The 16,471-nt window shown below is 38.3% G+C and overlaps 1 protein-coding gene across 20 annotated transcripts in view; it reads left to right on the forward strand.

Annotated features, from left to right (window-relative positions):
- Positions 1-16,471, forward strand: part of Slc39a11 (solute carrier family 39 member 11) — a 486,128-nt gene that overhangs the window by 229,721 nt on the left and 239,936 nt on the right. The gene's annotated exons all lie outside the window — the stretch shown is intronic.

Raw genomic sequence — 16,471 nt, forward strand, 5'->3', positions numbered from 1 at the left:
CTAAGCTAAATCCCCGGCCCCCTTTATTGGTACATTTTAGGTATACAGTACATTTACCTTTGTCATTACCTTTACATGGTGTATCTTGGTTCTTATTTTTTCCCCATTCCCTGCCCTCCCTTCACCCCCTCCACCCTTCCCAATTCACAAAGACTTTGTTTCCAATTTTTCCATTTCTCATAATTTTTCCTTTCCCTTCTTTCCTTTCCCCTACCCCTCCCATTTCCCCTACCCCTTTGGACCTTTTCTTCCTATTTTGCATTATCAATTATTCATTTTAATCATTGGTACATTGTAGGTATACAATATAATGACATTCATCATTGGAAATTTGCACCTTTACATAATCTCTCTTGGTTCTTATTTTTTTTCCCCTCTTCCTCTGCCCTCCCTTCAACCCCTCCATTCCTCCCTATTTACAAAGACTTTTGTTTCCATTTTTTCATTTTCTCATAGTAATTCCATTCCCTCCTTTCCTTTCCCCTACCCCTCCCACTTCTGTTTCCCCTTTGCCCCTTTTCTTCCTATTTCATATTATCTATTATACCTTTTAGTCCTTATTTACACTTTCAGTTTCTCACACTAGAGAAACTATTCGGTATTTACACATGTGTGTCCTATTTATTTCACTTAAGAGTATGGCCTCAATGTGCATCCATTTACCTATAAATGTCTCTAATTTCTCATTTTTTATGGCTGAGTAGTACTCCATTTTATAAAAAAACCACATTTTCTTTATCCAGTCTCCAGTTGATGGGCATTTGGGCTGTTTCCAAGTTTTAGCTATTACAAACTGTGCTGCTATAAATATGGGCACACATATATCACTGTGGTATGATTCTTTTAATTCTTTGGGGAAGATCCCCAGCAGCGGAATAGCTGGGTCAAATGGGACTTCTAGTCCTAGTTCTTTGAGGTATCTCCATACTGATTTCCACAGTGGTTGCACCAGTGTACACTCCCACCAGCAGTGGAGCAGGGTTCCTCTTTCCCCACAGCCCTCCCAACATTTGTTATTGGTTGATTTCATGATAGCAGCCATTCTTTCTGGAGTGAGGTGGAATCTCAGCATTGTTTTCATTTGCATCTCTCGAATGACCAGTGATGTTGAACATTTTTTCATATGTTTATTTGCTATTTCTACTTTGTCTGAGAAATGTCTGTTCATTTCAGATGCCCATTTTTGGATTGGGTCTTTAAATTTGGGAGGTCTGATCTTTTTAAGTTCTTTATAGATTCGAGATAGTAGACCTTTGTCTGAGGAAAAGCAGGTGAAGATTTTTTCCCACATTGTGGGTTGTGTCTTCTCACTGCTGGTGGTTTCTCTTGCTATGCTGAAGCTTTTTAATAAGAGATCCCACTTATTGATTGTTTGTGCTAGTTCACAGGCAACTGAGGCTTTGTTCATAAAATCTTTTCCTACACCAATATCTTCAAGAGTTCTACCTAACCTATGTTCGAGCCGATTCAGCATTTCTGTTTTAATATTTGGATCTTTAATCCATTTCAATTTTAGTTTAGTTCATGGTGAAAGATATAGGTCTAGTTTTAGACTTTGGCAAGTTGAAGCCCAATTTTTCCAGCACCATTTATTAAAGAGGCTATCTTTCCTCCAATGAGGGCATTTGGCTCCTTTATCAAAGATGAGATGGCTGAGTGTGTCTGGAGTTGTTTCTGCATCTTCTAATCTGTTCCACTGGTCCTCAGGTCTGTTTCTTTACCAGCACCATGCTGTTTTTATCACAGTAGCTTTGTAGTATAGTTGCAGGTTGGGAATTGTGATACCCCTGCCATGTCTCTGTTGCCCAGAATTGGTTTTGCTATTCTAGGTCTCTTCTTGTTCCAAATGAATTTTTGGATTGTTTTCTCAAGGTCCATGGAGTATGCTGCTGGGATTTCAATTGGGATTGCATTGAATCGATATAGCAGTTTTGAAAGTGTGGCCATTTTCACTATGTTGATTCTTCCTACCTAGGACCAGGGGATGTCTGTCCATTTTCTGATATCATCTTCAATCTCTCTTCTCAGAGTACTATAGTTTTCAGAGAAGAGGTCTTTGATTTCTTTTGTTAGGTTGATTCCTAGGTATTTCAGTTTTTGATGCTATTGTGAAAGGAATTGTTTGCCCTATTTCTGTCTCAGTGAGTGTGTTGTTCGTGTAGAGGAAAGCTATTGACTTTTGTGTGTTGACCTTGTATCCAGCTTCTCTACTGAATTTGGTTATTAAGTCTAGAAGACTTTTGGTGGCATTCTTGGGGCCTTCTAAATAGAGTATCATGTCATCTGCAAATAATAACAATTTGACTTCTTCATTTCCTATCTTTATTCCTTTTATTTCTTTCTCCTGTCTAATTGCCATGGCTAATGTTTCCAAAACTGTATTGAACAAGAGTGGTGATAGTGGACATCCTTGTCTTGTTCCTGATTTTAGTGTGAAGGATTTCAGTTTTTGACCATTTAGTATGATATTGGCTGTTGGTTTTTCATAGATGGCTTTTATCAGATTGGGGTAGAGACTGTCCATTCCAATTTTTTGTAGGGTTTTTATCACAAATGCATGTTGGATTTTGTCAAATGCTTTTTCTGCATCTATGGAGATGATCATATGGTTTTTGTCCTTGGCTCTATTGATATAGGGTATTACATTGATTGATTTGTGTATGTTGAACCATCCCTGCATCCCTGGGTTGAATCCCACTTGATCAGGGTATATGATCTTCTTGATGATCTTCTGCATTCTGTTTGCCAGTATCTTATTAAGGATTTTTGCATGTATGTTCATTAGTGAGATTGGCCAATAGTTCTCTTTTTCATTTGGGTCTTTCTCTGCTTTGGGGATTAAGATGATGCTTGCTTCCAGGAATGAATTTGGGAGTATTGGTTCCCTTTCAATTTCATTGAAGAGTTTAAACAGTAGTGGCAGTAGTTCCTCTCTTAATGTCTTGTAGAATTCAGCAGTGAAGCCATCAGAACCTGGGGTTTTCTTAGTTGGAAAGTTTTTAATTACATTTTCAATTTCATTGATTGATATTGGGGTGTTTAGAATTTTTAGCTCTTCTTGGTTCAACTTTGGTAATTCATACTTATCTAGGAATCTGTCCATTTCTTCTGTGTTTTCCATCCTATTGGTGTATAGGTTTTTGAAGTAGGTATTGATGATCCTCTGGAATTCTGCTGAGTCTGTTGTAATTTCACCCTTTTCATTCCTAATTGCATGGATTTGGGCCATTTCTTTCCTTTTTCTGATAAGTTTGGCTAAGGGTTTGTCAATTTTGTTGATTCTTTCAAAGAACCAACTCTTGGCTTCATTAATATTTTGTATCATTCCCTTAGTCTCCATTGAATTGATTTCTGCTCTGATCTTTCTAATTTCCTCCCTTGTATGAGCTTTGAGTTTGTCCTGCTCTTTTTCTAGAAGCTTGAGGTTCAGCATCAGGTTGTTTAATTGGGCTCCTTCTGTTTTCCTAATATGCGTATTCAGTGGTATGAATTTCCCTTGTAAGACTGCTTTCATTGTGTCCCATACATTCCGATATGTTGTATTGTCATTGTCATTTAATTGAAGGAACTGTCTGATTTCTTCTTTAATTTCCTCTGTGACCCATTGGTTATTGAGAAGTGTGTTGTTCAATTTCCATGTGTTTATGAAATTTTTGTGGTTTGTTTTGCTATGGAGCTCCAATTTTATTGGATTATGGTCTGACAGTATACAGTGGATAACTTCAATTCTTTTGTACTCACTTAAACATGTTCTATGAGTGAGTATGTGGTCTATTTTGGAGAATGACCTGTGTGCACCTGAGAAGAATGTATATTCTGATTTTGTGGGGTGGAAGACTCTGTAAACATCTGTTAAGTTCATTTGTTCAAGAGTTCGATTGAGTTCTAGAATTTCATTACTTATTTTTTGTGTAGTTGATTTATCTATTTGTGATAGTGGGTATTGAGGGTCCCCCAGTACAATTGTGTTAGTGCATATATGACTTTTCATGTCCATTAATATTTGTTTTATATATTTGGGCGCACTAGTGCTTGGTGCATAGATATTTATGATTTTCATCTCTTCCTGTTGGATTGTTCCCTTTAGAAGTATGTAGTGTCCTTCTTTGTCTCTCTTAATCAGTGTTGGTTTGAAATCTGCTTGATCTCCAAAGAGGATAGCTACTCCTGCTTTTTTTTTCAGGTTCCCGTTACATGGAATATTGTTCTCCACCTTTTAACTTTCAGCCTATGAGTGTCATTTTGAATTAAGTGTGGTTCTTGTATGCAGCATATTGTTGGATCTTGCTTCTTGACCCATTCTACCAGTCTATTTCTTTTGATTGGTGAATTGAGACAATTAACATTGATGGTTATAACTGATATGTATTGACTTATCCTTGTCAAGACTTTTTCTTTTTGTTGGATTCTTCACCTTTACATTTAATTTCTTGTCGTGCCTGATGAGTTCATTCTGCTGTGCTTCCTGGTGTTGTGATCCTCATTGTTTGTTCCTAGGATATTCTCTAAAATTTTTGGAGTGCTGGTTTGGTATTCATGAAGTTCCTAAGATGCTCTTTGTCATGAAAGTATCTTATTTCTCCATCAATTTCGAAAGATAGTTTTGCAGGGTACATCAATCTGGGTTGGACGGTGTTTGCCTTTAGGGCTTGGAATATGTCACTCCAAGCTCTTCTTGCCTTGAGTGTTTGTGTTGAGAAGTCAGCTGTGATTCTGATTGGCTTTCCTTTGTATGTGCTTTGTTTCTTTTCTCTAACTGCTTGTAGAACTTTGTTCTTCTATTGGGTTTCTGGAATCTTAACAATTATATGCCTATGTGTAGATTTTTTTTGATCAAGGCTATTTGGAGTCCTATATGCCCCCCTTATCTGTATGTCAAGTTCTTTTCCCCTGCTTGGGAAGTTTTCTGCCATTATTTCTGTGAAGAGATTTTTTTATGTCATCTGCACTCTCTCCTGTTTCTTTGTTGACTCCAGTCAGTCCTGTGTTATTCTTCTTTGCATTGTCTAGCAGCTGCTGGATTGATTTCTCATGGTCCCTTACAATTTTGAAGCAATTTTTCTTTTCCTGGTTACTAATTGCAATCTTATCTTCTATATCTGAAATTCTGTCCTCACATTAGCTCATTCTGCTGTGTAGACTTTCAATGGAGTTTTTGATCTCCTGGAAATCTGTTTGCATCTTTTTTATGGATTCCATTTGTTTCCTATGTTGGGATTCCATCATGTTCCTCAGCTCCTGTCTTGATTTATTAATCATGTCTTGCACTATGGGCACAATCTCTGCTGTTTTCTGAGAAATTATTTCTTATTTCATTTTTTCCAGATCCTCTTTTGTTGCCAGTTTAGGGAGTCCAGATGGTTGAAAGTCAGAGTGTTCCATCTCATTTCCTTTTGGGGTTGCTGTAGGTGATCCGGAAGTCTGGTTTTGAGACTTGTTTACGTGTCCTCTCATTTCGATGGGGGGTGGGGGGTGTTGTTGTTGCCGGCATGGGTCACCTCCTCTGAGCTGGGAGCCGTGGATTGGCAGTCCAGATACCCGATCCTCTGGGCTGGGAGTGGTGGAACGGCTGCCTGGAAGCCCCTTCCTCTGGGCTGGGAGCGATGGAACCTGTATCATAGTTTTTAAAATGTCATCTTCCCATGGATGATCCTTAATCTAAAGGAGACCCAGGTAGCAAGAGGATCACTTCTCTTTGAGTTTCTCACTGTGTTGTGGTGTAGATCTAAAGTGTGCCCTAAAATTCTCAAGTGTGTGGAGGTTGACTGGATCATGGGAGGGCTGTATTTATCAGTGGATTCATTCATTGATGAGTTCATAGCTGGATGTGCTCTTAGGAGGTGGGCCAGGTTGGAGGGCAGTTACTGACCTGGAAGGGTATGTTCTGGTCTCTGGCTCCTCCCTTCTGTCACTGCTTACTGATGCCATAGGTTGAGCAGTTGTTCTCTGCCAGACCCTTCCATCATGCCATTTCTACCTTGGAGCCAGCCAACCATGGACTGAAAAGGTGAGGCAAAATAAACCTCTCATCCTTTAAGTTATGAGAGTTGGGTACTTTGTTCCCATGATGAGAAGGTGACTAAGACACACTGTGTTTCTACCTCCTTGTTAACCTCCCACCTGGATGGCCTGGCCATGCTGAGCAAATAGGGTAGAATAGGGTACAATGAAGTTGAAATGTTACTCAGATAGCAAGCAACCATGAAGAAGTCAAAGGGCTTTGAGTCTGATTGTGTGAGACCCCTGGCAGATGTATAGCCTCAGCTAATGAAGTGAAAGAGTGACACAGGGCTCTCCACTCCCACCATTCCTGACACGATGGACTCTACCATCTTTGGGGAGATTAATATGAATACATATTTGAGTGTGCAGAAGTGCTCTCTTTCCTGAATGTGTTTTTTGCTGTTGCCAGTGCAAAGTACTACAAATGGGCTTCAAAAATGGTTGGAAATGTATTCTCTGTCCTGGAGAATAGAAGTCTGAATCAAGCCTGCTAAAGACTTGAGTGGAGGAGCCTTCTTTTCCTCTGCTAACTTATGGCTCCCGGCAGTCCTTGGCTTGTAGCTGCATCCTTCCAATTGCTACTGCTGCTTTAATCTTTCCTATGTGGGTGTCTGTGTCCATGTTTATGTCCAAAACTCTCTCTCCTTTCACTGATAAAGACACCAGTCATTGGATTAAAAGCCCATCCTAATCCATTAGCACCACTTTTTTCCCCCTATTACTGGGGATTGATCCCAGGGTCTCCCAACTGGGCTATATTCTCTGTCCTTTTAAAATTTTTTATTTTGAGACAGTCTAAGTTGTCCAGGCTGTGCTCAGATTTCCTATCGTCCTGCCTCAGTCTCCCAGAGTGCTGAGATTATAGGCTTGAGCTACCATGCTTTACTTTTTTTTTAAATTTTAAAAAACTTTAAGCTTATAAACTTAAAATATTAACTATATATATTTATAAGGTACAATGTGATGTTTTGATATATATTTACATTATGGAATGATTACATCAAGCTAATTAACATATCTCATCTTACATACTTGTCATTTTGTGTGTATATCATGTGAACATTCAAAATCTACTCTTAGCAATTTTGAAATATACATTATATTATTATTAACTGTACTCACCAAGCTGTGGAGATCTCAAAAACTTATTCTTCTTAACAGAACCTTTATGCTCTTTGACTACTGCTTACCTCTTTACATGTGCAAATACCCTGCAAATACCCCATTTCCAAGCTAAGGTCATATTCTGAGGTTCCAGGTAGATGTGCATTTTGGGGCTACATTACTCTATGTGATGCATTGACCAACTCCATTCTCTGATTGCTCCATGACTAGGGTTTGGCAGGTTGGTGAGTGTCAACAGGTGTGTTTGGTGAAAGGGAGGGAGAAATAGAGAGAGAAAGACAGAGATGGAGCAGAGAAAAAGGCAGAGAGAAAAATGACAGGAAATCAGAGGTGACAGATTCTGGCAGTAATAAAAGCCCATTTAATTCATCTGTGGCCTTGAAGCAGCTGCTGAATGCCTGGTTTCAAATATTCATTAAGTGTCTACTGAGGAGTTAGGGATACTGTCTCCTTATGCAAAATTTAACATTTGCTTTGTTAACAGGTTCCATCATATTTATAAGAGTTCTGACACATTCATTTCAGCTCATAAGTCTATCGTAAAAGAGGAAATTTGTTTTTAATGTGTTTTTAGGAAACCACAGATGAGAGGCCTGGGCAGCACCAGTCCCCTTAGGGTATTCCTGCCCCTCTTTTATTGCTCAAAGATTTAAGAGGTTGGTCCCAGAGATAGGCAGCCTGATTGCTTTTCATATTATTTTGTTTTGTTTTGCAGAAACTCTTTAAACTGGGGAAGCATAGGGTGGCATTTTGTTTTGAGTACTTAGGATCTTTAGGAGTCCTCCCCATTTATTCTCTTCGGTCGTGCATTTTTCTCTTCCTTTTGCCTGTTATTGAAAGTGCCTGGTGAGGAACAGAAGAACTAGGAGGAATCTATGCCATTTTCTGGAATAGGCAGGCTTGGAGAGAGAAGGGATTGTGGGGAAGATTTGGGTGGAATTTGGGTATATTCTAGACTCTGTTCTTCTTTCTTCTGCCTATACATTTCCCTTCTTGGGATGAAAGGACAAAAACAGCTCCAAGTACCTGAAAACTAAGGCAGTTGTCTCAAGGAAATACATTTTTAAGGCTTGTAGCATTTTGGACTTGGATGTTTAGTGACTTGCCAGTGTGCTGATTGGTTCATTGTGTGCTGATTGTTTAAAACAGAACCAGCCCTGAGGACTCCTGACTTCGCCTTACTCAAAATTCTTCATCTACCTTTTTTTTTTTTAGTACTGGGGATCGAATTCGGGACCTTGCGCTTTCGAGGCAGGTGGTGGAATCACTGAACTAAATCCCTGGCCCATCATCATGTACTTTTTAGGAAGGCAAAGGCCTGTGATATTCTTTCACAGCTCAACCTGGTGAGACAGGAACCTCTGTAGTCTTCCCCAGAGCCTGGCTCACCTGGCAGCTCACAGCTCACAGTCCTCAGCACCCCTCAGGGAAGTTCAACAGTCAACCTTAGTGAAGATCACCTGTGTTACCTCCAGGATGGAAGACTGTTGCACACATAAGAACAGGAGATACTTACTGTGGAAAAGATTCACATCTCTGTGGGAAACAAATATGGTTTAGCATAGTCTGTGTAACCCACCAACAATCTTAGAAGTGGGTCTCGAGCCTCTCTTGGGAGCCCACCAGACCATACTTGGTGCTGCTGATGCACCAGCTCTTCCTGCTTCTGTGAGGGCCACCAGCATCATGCTGGCCATGGTAAACCTGCTGTCCTTGCTCCCTTCCAGCCCAAATGTGGGCACAGGTTGTACCCCTCTGAGACCAGCTGTGCAAGAAGACTTTTCCAAGTCTTGGGTATGAGCAAAAGGATATCACAGAAGAACATCAGCTGGAAACCCTTTGAGTTCCTGACCCTTCCCAATCATTGGGATCCTGTCTCTGGAGAGTTCTTATCTGGGTTGGGCTGGGTCCATAAGTGTTCTATGTCTTTTTTTTGGTACTGGGGATTAAACTCGGGACCTTGTGCTTGCAAGACAGGCAGCAGAACCATTGAGCTAAATCCTCAGCACTTGTTCTATGTCTATTGTCTAGTCTAGATCCTGCCCAGAGTTAGAATTTGAGGTTTATTGTTTTCCAGATCTTCAGACCTACCATCTCCACCATCCAGGATGAAGAGAATGAGGCCTGGAATGAAAGCCATCTTCCAAATCCCCATTGCATTTCCCAGGATCCTCCTTTTTTCTCCAGGATAATTGACAAGAAAATTTTCTACTTTCTTCTTTTTGCAGTACTGGAAATTGAACCAAAGTCCTTCACATTGAGCTATATACCCGACCTTTTTTAATTTTTTATTTTGAGACAGGGCCTCACTAAATTGCCCAGGCTGAGCTTGAACTCACAAACCTTCTTTCTCAGCCTCCTAGAATGCTAGTATTGCAAGCGTGCAACACCATGCTTAGCTGATTTTCCTCTTCTTTTGCATGACATTGCTGGGGCTCATAGCCTAGAGCCTTATGCTATGGCCTCATCAGAACAATAGCATAGGTTCTCATCAGATCACCATTAGTGAGAAGCCATAAACCACATCAAGGTCTGTCTTAGTTACCTTCTCATTGCTGGGACAAAGCACATGACACCTACAAGTTCAAAAAGCAGGGGTTTATTTTAGCCAAAGTTTATAGATTTCAGTGCATAGTTGGCTGACTCTAAGGCAAAGTGGCTTGGCAGAGGAGAAACAGCCCATAGCATAGCAGGCAGGAAGCAGAGGGAGGGATCAAGGGGGGAGGAAAGAAGTCAAAAGTTACATAGCTGAATTACTCAAAATGATAAAAAAGGAGATAAAAACCCTCAGATCAATAAGGTATTCAGGTTGCAGAAGATATAACTAGAGAGTAGACTTAATAAACTGATCAGTTAGTTTACAGAACCTAGCTGAGCTAAAAAAAACAACAAAGCATGACTGATCAGTTTACCAAAGAATGGAGTCCATGAAAAGGTATCAAACAAATCCAGGTCATTAAAAATTCTATCAAAATTAAAGGCAAGAAAAGTGGCCAATGTGAGAGTAGAGTGTCAGAACTGGAAGACAGGGATTTTGCTGGTGACCATATACTCAGATACCTTAAAAACAACAGGAGAACATGAACAATGGATCTAATACCTTGTAGATGATGCAAAGACTAATCTAAGATGAACTGGAAGTAGTGAAAAATCAGAAGACAGCACAAGTGGCATAAAAAACCTGTTTACAAAAATGCTAACAGAAAACTTTCCAAATATGGGGGAAAATGCAACACAGATAAATGAGGCATATAGAATCCCAAATAGCTACAATCAGAAAAGAACTTCTGCACAGAACTTCTTAGCCAAAATCCCAAATGTCCAACACAAGGACAGAATCTTAAAAGCTGTTAACAAAAAAGCAACCTACAAAGTTAAACACATTAGAATTACACCAGGCTTCTCAACACAACCCTTTAAGATGAAGAGAGCTTGAAGTGTTTCAGGCCCTAAAAGAAAACAATTTCCAACCCAGACTAATATATCCTGCAAAACTATCTTTCAAAATTGATGGAGAAATAAGGTATTTCCATGAAAAAGAGTGCCTTAAGAAATCCATGGCCACCAACCTAGCACTCCAAACAGTTGTTAAGGATAGACTCAAAAGATAATGAAGCCAACAGTGCCAAAAAATCTAATGGAATTAATACACCAGGCAGGGTAAGCAGTTAAGCAGAGCAGGAACAAAAGAGAATCAGCAACAAGAAAATAATGCAATGACAGGAATAAGTCAATACCTTTCAGAGGTAACTCTCAATGTGAATGGTCTCTGTTGCCCAAGCAAAAACAAAGATTGGCAGAATTGATAAAAAGTAAAACCCAACAGTATTGTTTACAAGATACACATTTAATCCAAAGAGAAATTTATAGACCAAAAATCAAAGGATGAAAAACAATATTGAATGCAAGAGGAACCCTAAAACAAGCAGGAGTAGTTATTCTATTTTCAGACAAAGTGAACTTCAAGCCAGAACTGGTCAGGAGAGGCAAAAAAGACCACTACATAATATATAAGGGAAAAATTAAACAAGAGTTAAGAATTATAAACATATATGCACCAAACACTGGTGCACCCAACTTTATGAAACAAACAGTACTGAACACAAAAGATCAGGTAAACATCAACACAATTATAGTGGGGAGCTCAATACCCAACTGTTTCAAATATATCAACTAGATAAAATATCAACAAAGAAATATTAGTGTTGAACCACACATTCAAACAAACAATAATGAAATATACAATCTTCTCACTAGCACATGGAACTTCCTCCAAAATAGACCATATACTAGTCCATAATGCATGCTTAAGTAAATGCAAAAGAATTGAAATTGTCCCATGGATTTTATCAGTCACAGTACAGTTAACTAGAAATTAATTGAAGAAAGGCCCAGGACATGATGGATTTATCGCTAAATTCTACAGGAATTTAACTTCAGGGAAGATCTAATGCCAATACTCCTCAAACTCTAATGAAATTGAAAGGGAAGCAGTACTCCCAAAGTCATTCCTGGAAGCTAGTGTTATCCCGATTCCAAAACTAGACAGGATCTGCAGGGGACAGCAATATTGACTATGCCCCAAGCAGGCTGTGAGCAGTCCGGCTGAAGTCTATGTGCTCAGGTCAGAGTAACCTGCACCCAAATTTCATTCCCACAATTAAAACTTTATTAACTAGAAGGACAATGTTCTAATTACATATTTTTTGTCAATTTTGTTCCTAATTTGAGAATGCTTTGTCTTGTTCTTTACAAGTCTTCCTTACTGTAGTGTCCATAGAAACCGAACGACTGTGCATCCTGTCATGTAGTTCTGCCCTCTCATGTAGTTCATCTTTATCCCAATTGATTACTAATAAAAATCAGTGGCTTGGATTGGCCAGTGCCTTTTGTTGGTTGCACTGGCTTTGTTCATCACGGCCCCCTGCTTTCTGTCTCTCTTAGTTCTGTCTTTAGTTTTTTCCTCAGACCTGCATTATACACTGAACAGGAGACTGGCGCCTACTGCAGAGGTTTCTGGCAATGTTTCAGGGATTTTCAGTAGGATCCAACTAAAAAAGAGAACTACATGCCAGGGATTTAGCTCAGTGGTTTCACCGCCTGCTGCGCAAGCACAAGGACCCAAGCTTGATCCCCAGTACCAAAAAAAAAAAAAAAAAAAGAGAACTACAGATCAATCTCTTTAATGAACATAGACACAAAAACTCAACAAAGTATAGGCAAAGAAAATGCACCAAATTATCAAGATTATGCATTATGACATAATTATCCAGTATGACCAAGCTTTATCACAGGATGCAAGGATGGTCCAGCACACACAAATCAATAAATGTAATACATCACATAAACAGAAAAAGGAAAAAAAACCACACAGTCATCTCAACAGGTACAGAAAAACCTTTGACAAAATTCAACATCCATTCGTGATTTGAAAAAACACTGAAGACTAAAAGTGTAAATAAGGACTAAATGTATAATAGGTAATGTGAAATAGGAAGAAAAGGGGCGAAGGGGAAGGACGTGGGAGGGCTAGGGGAAAGGATAGAAGGGAATGGGATTAATATGAGAAAATGGAAAAATAGGAACAAAGTCTTTGTAAATAGAGAGGACTGGAGGGGTTGAAGGGAGGGCTGGGCAAGGGTGAAAAATAAGAGCCAAGAGAGACTATGTAAAGGTGCAAATTTCCAATGATGAATGTCATTATATTGTATACCTAAAATGTACCAATTATTAGAATGAATAATCGATAATGTAAAATAGGAAGAAAAGGTCCAAAGGGGTAGGCGTAGTGGTAGGGGCAGGGGAAAGGAAAGAAGGGAAAGGAAAAAATGCTGAGAAATGGAAAAAATGGAAATAAAGTCTTTGTAAATAGGGAAGGGTGGAGGGCGTGAAGGGAAGGCTAGGAATGGGGAAAAAATAAGAACCAAGATGCATTATGTAAAGGTACAATTCCCAATGAGAAATGTAATTGTGTTGTATACCTACAATGTACCAATAAAAGAATTTAATACAAAAAAAAAGAAAAAACACTGAAGAAAATAGGTATAGAAGACCTTATCTCAATCTGATAAAAGCCATCTATGACAAACATACTGCAAGCATCATATTAAATGGGAAAAAGCTGAAAGCTTTCCCTCTAAAATCAGGAATAAGACAAGAATATCTACTATCACCACTCCTCTTCAATATAGTACTTGCAGCATTAGCCAGAGCAATCAAGCAAGAGAAAGAAATAAAAGTGATATGTATAGAATAGAAATAAATCAAATTATTGTTATTTGCAGTTGACATGATCCTCTACATACATAGAAGACCCAAAATTGTCCACCAAAAGACTCTTAGAATAATTAAATTCAGTAATATACTTGTATACAAAACCAACACACAAAAATCAATTGCATTCTTGTACACCAATAATGAATTCACACAGCAAGAACTCAGGAAAACAATACCACCAAGGAAAATTAAATACTAAGAGATTAATGTAAATAAGGAAGTGAAAGACATCTACAATGAAAACTACAGTACTCTGAAGAAGGAGATCAAAAAGAACATCAGAAAATGGAAAGATATCTTCTGTTCCTGGACAGGCAGAGCCAATATAACCATAAAATAGCCATACTTCCAAAACTGATATACAGATGTAATGAATCCCAATCAAAATGCCAACAGCATTTCTCAAAAAACCTGCGAAAACAGTCCTAAAATTTTTATGGAACCAGGAGAGACACAGAATAAAAAAAGCAATCTGGGGAAACAAGAGCAAAGCAGGAGGCATAATAATCCCAAACTTCAAATTACACCACAAAGCTACTGGCATACAAACAGCATAGTACTAGCATAAAAACAGACATGTAGATCAATGGAACAGAATAGAGGATGCAGAAACAACCCTAGACATATTCAGCCATGTGATCTTTGACAAGACAGTCAAAAATGTATGCTGGAGGAAAGATAGCTCCTGTAATAAATGATGCTAGGACGACTGGCTATCTATATGCAGAAGATGGAATCTAGATCCATACCTCTCACCATGTACTCAACTAATATCAAAATGGATCCAAGGCCTCAATGTCTAATTTCAAATCAGGGATTGTGATGGCCCCTGCCTGCCTTTGTTGTCCAGAATTGTTTTTGCTATTCTAAGTCTCTTCTGGTTCTAGATGAATTTTAGGAATGTTTTCTCTAGTTCTGTGAGGTATGCTAATGCTGTTTTGATTAGGATTGCATTAAATCTGTATAACAATTTTGGAATTATGGCCATTTTCACTATGTTGGTTCTTCCTACCCAAAAGCAAGGGACATCTTCCATTTTCTGATATCCTCTTTGATCTCCTTTTTCAGAGTACTGTAAATTTCAATGTAAAGATCTTTTATTTCATTAAACTGATTCCTAGGTATTTCACTTATTTTGATGCTATCGTGAAAGGTGTTATTTCCCTAATTTATCTCTCAGTGAGTTCGTTATTTGTGTATAGGAATGTTATTGAGTTTTGAGTGTTGATTTTTTTATTCAGCTATAGTACTGAATTGGTTATTAAATCTAGAAGTCTTTTGCTGGAGTTTTTGGGGTCTTCTATGGAGAGTATCTTGTCATCTGCAAATAATGATAATTTAACTTCTTCCTTTCCTATCTTTATTCCTTTTATTTCTTTCTCTTGTCTAATTGCTCTGACTAATGTTTCCAGAACTATATTGAATAAGAGTGGTGACAGTAGACATCCTTGTCTTGTTCCTGATTTTAGAGAAAAAACTTTCAGTTTTTGACCATTTAGTATAATGTTGGCTGTTGGTTTGTCATAGACAGCTTTTATCAGATTGTGATAAAGACCATCTACTCCAATTTTCTGTAGGGTTTCCATCACAAATGGGTGTTGGATTTTGTTGAATGCTTTTTCTGCATCCATTGAGATGATCATGTGATTTTTGTCTTTGGCTCTGTTGATATGGTGTATTACATTTATTGATTTGTGTATGTTGAACCATCCCTGTAAACTTGAAATTATACTACAGAGCTACTATAATAAAAACAGCATAATACTGACCAAAAAAAAATACCAAAAACCAGATCTGGGGATTAATGGAACAGATTAGAAGATGCAAAAACAACTCTAGACACACTCAGCCACCTTATCTTTGACAGACGGGCCAAACATGTTCATTGGAAGACAGATAGCTTCTTTAATAAATGGTGCTGGAAAAACTGGCTTTCCACATGCCAAAGACTAAAACTAGACCCATGTCTCTCACCATGCACTGAACTAAAATAAAAATGGTTTAAAGATCTAAATATTAAGACAGAAACACTAAATCTGCTGGAAGAGAGAATAAGTGGAACTCTTGAAGACTTAGGGGTAGGCAAAGCTTTATAAACAAAACCCTGATCGCATGGGAAATACTACAAAGAATCAACAATTGGGATCTCATCTTATTAAAAAGCTTTTCCACATAAATCACCAGCAGAATGAAAAGACAACCCACAAAGTGGGAAAAAATTTTAGCCAGTTGTTCATCAGAAAAGGACTAATATCTAGAACATATAAAGAGTTAAAAAATCAGATCACCCAAATTTAAAGACTCAATCCAAAAATAGGCATCTGAGATGAATACACACTTCTCAGATGATTAAGTAGAAATAGCCAATAAGTATATGAAAAAATGTTCAACATCACTGGTCATTTGAGAGATGCAAATTAAAACAATGCTGAGGTTCCATCTCACTCCAGAAAGAATGGCTACTATCAAGAAATCAACCAACAACAAATGCTGGTAGGGCTGTGGGGAAAAAGGAACCCTTGTTTACTGTTGATGTGAATGTAAACTGGTACAACTATTGTGCAAATCAGTGTGGAGATTCCTCAAAAAACTAGGATTAGAGGTCTCATTTGGCCCAGCTATTCCTTCTCTGGTTATCATCCCGAAGGACTTGAAAGCATCATACCACAGAGATATATGTGTGCTCATGTTTATAGCAGTGGAGTTTGTATATGGCTAAATCTTGGAAACAACCCAAATGTCCATCAACTGATGAATGGATAAAAAAGGATGTGGTTCTTTTATAAGAAGGATAAACTTGAGACATTTTTGGGTAAATGGATGCACTTTGAGATTGTACTGTTAAGTGAAATAAATTTGACATATATGTGTAAATATTGCATTATCTTTCTAATGTGAGAAAGGAAAAGGGTAAATAAGGACCCAAATGTATAATAGATATGGTGAAATAGGAAGAAATTGTTCAAAAGGAAAGAGGAACTAGGGAGTGGGAGGGGAAAAGGAAGGAAAGGAAAAGAAAAAAAATGAGAAAAGAATAAAATGGAAACAAAGCTTTGTATATAAGGAG

The sequence above is a fragment of the Heterocephalus glaber genome, unplaced genomic scaffold (genome assembly GCF_053883595.1).
Source record: "Heterocephalus glaber isolate CG9 unplaced genomic scaffold, H.glaber_assembly_v1.0 deba00000937, whole genome shotgun sequence".
NCBI lineage: Eukaryota > Metazoa > Chordata > Mammalia > Rodentia > Bathyergidae > Heterocephalus > Heterocephalus glaber.